Raw genomic sequence first — 6,732 nt, forward strand, 5'->3', positions numbered from 1 at the left:
TTTCCTTGGAAAAATATCTAAGCCAGGAAGAGCAAAGCACAGCAGCATTAACCTTATATACGCCAAAACAGTTCTTTCCAGGTATACATGAAGTAGCTGAAGGTTCAAATGAAGAAAAATTTCCGCTTTTAGATATACGGGCACCATCTATGTGTGATAATCAAGAAATCTTTGAGGAGAGACAACTAGAAATGGCTAGGCAGCAGCTAGCATATATTTGTGCTCAACGTCAGTTAATTGACTTGAGAGCAAGTAATTTGAGCATGAAACCAAGTATAAAGTGGGCAGAGGAAAATGTTCACAGCGTAACCAGCAAGGCTGTTGGCAAGGAAAATTTGGATGCTACAATTTCTAGCCTGAACAGTGAGATTCTGAAACTTGAAGAACAAATCACTCATATAAAAGACAAAAAGAGGCCAGGCCCATGGCTCACTTGGGAGAGTGCGGTGCTGATAGCACCGAGGCCATGGGTTCGGATCCCTATGTAGGGATGGCCAGTTGGCTCACTTGGGAGTGCGTGGTGCTGACAACACCAAGTCAAGGGCTAAGATTCCCTTACTGGTCATCTTAAAAAAAAAAGACAAAAGGTTTGCCTGCTGTGCTAAGAGAGAATGCCCAGTTACTGAATATGTCAGTTGTAAAGGGAGATTTTGATCTGCAGGTTGCGAAACAAAATTATTATACAGCAAGACAAGAGTTAGTTTTACGTAAGTTGATAAAGCAAAAGGCGTCATTTGAACTTGTGCACTTATCATATGAAATTGAACTGAGAAAGCATTGGGACATACAGTGTCAGCTTGAAAATTTGGTTCAAGAACTCGGTGAAAGTACCAAGATGCTCTACCAGAGATTGAAAATGTCAGCAGATCCATTGGTCTCTCAGCAGATAAATCCAAGGAATACCGTTGATACCAAGGATATTCTACTCAGAGGCTTTATCAACTTTTAGAGGGAGAGAACAAGAAAAAAGAATTGTTTATAAGCCATGGAAACCTGGAGGAAGTGGCTGAGAAATTGAAACAGGATGCTTCTTTAGTACAAGATCAGTTGGCAATATCTGCTCAAGAACATTCTCTCTTTGTGTCCACACTCAGTAATGATGTGGACATACTCTGTGACACTTTGTATCAAGGAAGAAATCAGCTTTTGCTCCATGATCAGGTGTTAATGGAGCAGTTTCATCAAGCTGAATCTCAACTGAATAAGCTAAATCATCTCCTTTCTGATATTCTGGCTGACATGAAAACAAAAAGAAAAATTTTGGCAACTAATAAATTACATCAAATGGAAAGAGAATTACATGTACATTTTTTAAAAGATGAAGATTATCTGAAAGATATCTTGGAAAATTCAGAAAACCAATCAAGGAGTAAGGCTGATGAAGGGTGAAATTTACTAAAAATGAGATATTTACTACACCTGCTATGTTTTAATGTTTTACAGATTAGGAGGAGAACATATTTAATAAACATTACTGGATTTTTTAAGTTGGAAAAAATAAAAATAAAGAGAGGGAGAACCACACAGCTCTGGCAAATTTGGCTCTCAGGAGAGATTAGGAAGCATTTATGCTTTTTGTGAACTTGTTAGTATTCCTTCTCATAGGAAATTTTTTCAGTTTAAGCTTTTTGTGATATGAAAGGACGGAACAGGATTTTAAGGAGAAAGACCTCCTCAGGACTCCTGAAATGGCCAAACCCAAACACCAAGCACGAACAGCTTATGCTGTACGTGCACACCCACAGCAGTAATCAAGAAGGAGAAGCTAAGGACCAGTTGTTTTCACTTTCCTAGGTCTACCCGAGACATGGGTTTTCCAACAGAGCTGCATTCTGAAGGCCAGTCCCTGGGCAGCCTTGCACTCTGCTTACATCTCTGAAAGCCTCCCAGGTGAGCTAGGGGGAGAACACTCCTATGTGGAGTACTTGTAGGTGAGTCCACAGTGACAAGCGCAGAGGAGCAACTGGCTGCTGGATGGGGAAACCTCAGTGGCTCATTTTGGATTCGGGTTGTTGGAGCTGTTTCTGAGTAGAGCACCTGTGGCTTTACCTCTCCAAATCACCAGCCATTACATGGAAAAGAGAATATTTAACAGGTCATTCTGTCACATCTGATATTAAACATTTGATTGATATTTGGGGCTGCACCTCTCAGGTGTTGGGCATTCTGAGAGTTTTAGCAGGTGGATGTCTATGCATTTGTGTCAGAGATTCTCAAATAATGCACTGAAGCATACGAGTTTCATGGAATATTGAAAGATGACGCCCCAGGCATCCATGCTTGAGTGTGTATGTGAGGTGGCATGGGAGTGTGGGGGACCCAGGTTCTGAGATGCAATTAAACAAAGGGAACAGGTGTTCTTGTTAGTAACTTTCAATATGGGCAAATGTGCAATAGAAACCTTAATGGTCCATGGGGGCAACTGTGCTGTTCTGTCTGTCCCAAACTCATTTGAGTAGGGGCTTTTTTCAAAAAATATAAATACCTATATTATGGTCAAATTCCCTCTAAGGTGTTGCTTAAACAAATAAGATTTTTTGTTCTTTTTTCTTCTTTTCAGGTGAAAGAAATATGAAAGTAGGCAGTCCAGGTGACTGTGACCCTATGATATGACCTGGGACCCAGGTTCCTTTTAGGTCTCTGCTCTAATATCTTTAGCTCATTACTTCCATCCTCAAAGTCAGTATGTAGCTCCAGATGGCTAGTGACGTGCTGGTTATAACATCCTTATTCTAGGCAGAAAATTAGAGAAAGGGGTGAAGGGCGTAAGTATGCTCCACTTGGTGAATACCTCCCTTAAGGAGATTTCTTGGAAGCCCCATCCCATGACTTCTACTTGCGTCTCATGTGTCCCATGTAACTGCCGTAAGGGCTAGGAAATGTAGACCCAGAGCTGAGCATGTTGCTGCTCTGAATTAAATCTGAGTTTTATAAGCAAAGAGGAATGGAAGAAAGAATGTTGAGTGTGCAGATAGTCTCTACACGAACATCCAGCTAAATGAAACAGTCTGGTTTGGTCTCTCTCTGTATCTCCGTGTACTTTTGTCTTTCTCGCACACACAGATATACAGAAATACATATACACACGTATGTCTTAGATTATTCACAGAATATGAAATACATAGGATGTTAGGGCAGGATGAAATTTTAGATGTTGTCTACCTCAGTGGCTCTCAACCATGTTTGTACATTAGAATCACCTGGGGGAAATTAAAAAAAAAAAAATTCATGCCTGAGCCCTACCAGTTTTAATTAATATTTGGGAATAATGCCCAGATATTTATTTTTAATTTTTTTTTCTAAAAGTTTCCCAGATAATTCTACTCTACAGCCAGGATTGAAAGCCTCTAGTCTAGACCAATTTTATCATTTTAGAGGGCAATTTTCTGTGAAATTATTTCTTTCATGTCTGTTTTCCCCATGAAATTGTCAACCCATAAAAATAGGAATGGTCTCTGTTATGACTACATCCATTCCCACTGCACAAGGCTGGCACAAAGTTGAATGAATAATTGAAGGAAAGAATGAGTAAACTAAGGCCCAGAGAGGGGAAGACACTTAGGCTAGGTCACACAGCAAATACAACAGCAGAACCAGGATTAAAACCTTTGTCTCTTGACTCCCTGCTTGCTCAGCTATTCCAGGACTTCCAGGGTTGAATGGTCAGACCTTAGAACACTACTCCAGAGCTGATTGATGTGCTCTTGAGTTTCTATAGGGAGTATTGCATGCTGTTGTGATTACTTGTGAATCCCAGGTTTGGAACTATATTTTATTTCTTCAAGCATCACCAGCCACCCGCTACACCTGGATCACCACAAATGACTGATGATAATAGATAAGAGGGGGTGTTGGAGGGCAAGGGGGGAGGGAGAGGAGGAAGCCCCTCCTCTGGAACCTTCCTTTCAGGGCCTCTCTTGCCAAAGGCCACTTTGCTGTGCTTCAACATTCCCCTCCTGCGCCCTAAACCCAATTCGACATCTTCTTTAGCCAATCGCACAATTTTAATGATCTGTCTGGTTGAGAAGTCCTGAAAACTAATTCACAGCAAGGTGGTAATGACTGATAAGGTTTGATGTAATACATATTCCTGGGATCTTTGCATATCAACCGGAGACAGTGTCCTGACTCAAAATAAAGTCTAATTGCAACATTTTAAGTAGAAGAAAACAGAACTCATGAGGGGTAAATTAGGGTATAAGCAGAGTGGCTACTATTTAATGAATCAGAGGAAGGCTGAGAGGTGCCCATCTTCAACCAAGTCATCTGGAAGGGCACCCTGGGGGCCCGAGCCTCAAGTCTGTCTGGGGGTTCTCGCTCAGCCCTATTACCAGCGGCGTAAGAGATCAGCAGCTTCCCTGGGATTCTGGGGGATTGAAGGAGGTGGCACTTGGCAACAGGGGCTCAGACCCATAAAGGTCAAGGAGGGAGGAAACATATCAGTGCCTGAGTGGAGCTCTTAATAAATGTTAACTCTCTTCTCTCAGCAAGGATTGCTCAGCCAGCAGCCCCAGAGGGAACAATTAGGTTGTTTATCCAAACCTCAGCCACTTTGCTATGTAATTGATTTTTCATTGAATGTATTTAGAAAATGGTTATTTACATGAATACAGGCACACCAGGGAGATGGCAGCATCTGATCCTAGGAAATGGGGGGAGTTCTAGATCAAAGGGGTTTGCTGGCGGAGGAATAGGAAAAGGGAGGATGGGCTTTGAAGGCAGACAACCTAGGTTGAGATTCTGACTCTGCCGTGGACTACATGTATTTGGCAAAATTAACCCCGTGAGCCCCGATGTCCTCATTTAAAAGGTGGTAAAATTTACTTTCTAGTAGGGTTGCAATGAGGATTAAACTAAACAGTGCTCTAAAACACTAAGAGCTGAGCGTGCTACATGGCATACACTCAGCAGATGGTTGTTATAGTTTTTATTATTGCTACCATTATACTGTCCGTGCCTGGGAACCTTTCCCACCCTTCTCTTGGCCTACCTGTTCCTAACCATGTCTCAGCACTTGGCTTAAGTCTCCTCTCTTCCCCAAAGCCTTCCCTGACAGCCCTGGTTCTTATCTGGTTTCCACCATCTTCCATGAACATTTATGAGATTTGCTCTGTAGTACCATATCTTAAATTTTAGTGACAAGCCACAGTATTTTATTCTTTTTTTTTTATATACCTGTTTAGACCAGGGGTTAGCAAACTACAGCCCATGGGCCGAATCTGGTCTGTTGCCTGTGTTTGTACAGCCTGTGAGCTAAGCATAGTTTTTACATCTTTAAGTGGTTGAGAAAAATCGAAAGAAAATATTTATTGACACATGAGAATGATATGAAATTCAAATATTAGTATCCACAAATAAAGTTTTATTGGAATAGAGCCACAACCATTCACTACATATTCTCTATGGCTGCTGGTGCACTATGACAGCAGAGTCAAAAATATTTGCCACTTGGCCCTTTACAGGTAAGTTTGCTGGTCCCTAGACCATGAGGTTCTTACAGGCGGGCAATGTGTGCCATTCTTGTCTAAATTCCCAGAGCATGCGGCAGAACGCTTGTCATACAGCAGGTGCACAATAAATTCTGTTGGGGAGCTGATGGCAGCAACCCAGTCTTGCCACAGGAGGTCTCTTGTCTGTCCTTCTGTTACTGACAGACCAGGCTCGGCTTTGCCCACCCACGTTAAACAAATAACCTGAAAGACCAAAAGTTGGTGCAAGGATTGGAAGGTTTATTCAAATTACCGGTACTCAACTAAATGTCTAACCAAGCAAACAAAGAGAAAAGAAGAGCAGTGGGGTCCAGTTTATCCTAGTCCCAACCGGTGGGGCCAACCTATTTCACCGACAGTAATTGATAAAGGCAGTTCTCCTCACTGTTGTCAGCACAGAGAAGAAAAGTACCGACTAGATTTAAATCAGAGAAGCAAAGCATAGCCAGGAGCCCTCCAGGGTGCACCTATACAGAACAGCAGGAGGGGGCTTGGAAAATCAGAAACAAAGCACAGCTGGGAGCTCTCCAGGGTGCACCTACATAGTAGTGGATACAATCCAACCAAACAGCAGAAGAGGGCTCAGAAAATCAAAGAAAGGTGAAGAGAATTTTAGTGGCTTTTGGACTTCTAGTCACTACATGGTGTGGGAATAAATCCTCAGCACTCTCACGCATTCCGCGTCAGGGGGCATGTGCTCAAGCAAGGTCTTCGCGGTGCAGGACTGGCCTTCCCATCTCTGCTAGTCACCCGTCAGGGCAAGGCACTGCCGGCCAGAGGGTGCAGCTTCTCACAGGGTGAGAGGACTTTAAGCTGTAGCTGTCCGGCAGTCACCTTAAGGAGGAAGAAAAGGGGAAGAGAGGAGAGTGAAAGAGAATAAAGCATTGCCTTGTCAGAATTTAGGCTGGGGACTCCAGGAGAGACTTATCAGCAGCGGAGACATGGGAGCAAAACAGTCCCAGTGGCCACTTGCCTCTTGCAGCTAGAGTCTTCTCTGGTGCCCAAAGCTTTCCAGTTTTCACCAGTGATTAAATTAGGCTCTTGGCTCTGCTCTCTCTGCTCCACCATTTTCACAATGTAGGTATCCCACCATCACTGAAGTCACCAGCAAAGAAAGCCTTCACTAGATGTGTTCCCTGGACTTTGGACTTCCTAGCCTCTGAAACTGGGCATAAGTGACTCGCTGCACAGAAGCCACACAAGAGGAGTTAAAGGTCGCGGGCAAGTGAAGAGTCAAAGATTC

General features: G+C 43.0%; 1 pseudogene; it reads left to right on the forward strand.

Moving 5' to 3' along the window:
- Positions 1 to 5: 5 nt before the first annotated feature.
- LOC103606776 lies at positions 6 to 1,389 on the forward strand (annotated as a pseudogene).
- The last annotated feature ends 5,343 nt before the right edge of the window (positions 1,390 to 6,732 follow it).

This window comes from Galeopterus variegatus, unplaced genomic scaffold, assembly GCF_000696425.1.
Source record: "Galeopterus variegatus unplaced genomic scaffold, G_variegatus-3.0.2 Scaffold6834, whole genome shotgun sequence".
Classification (NCBI taxonomy): Eukaryota; Metazoa; Chordata; class Mammalia; order Dermoptera; family Cynocephalidae; genus Galeopterus; species Galeopterus variegatus.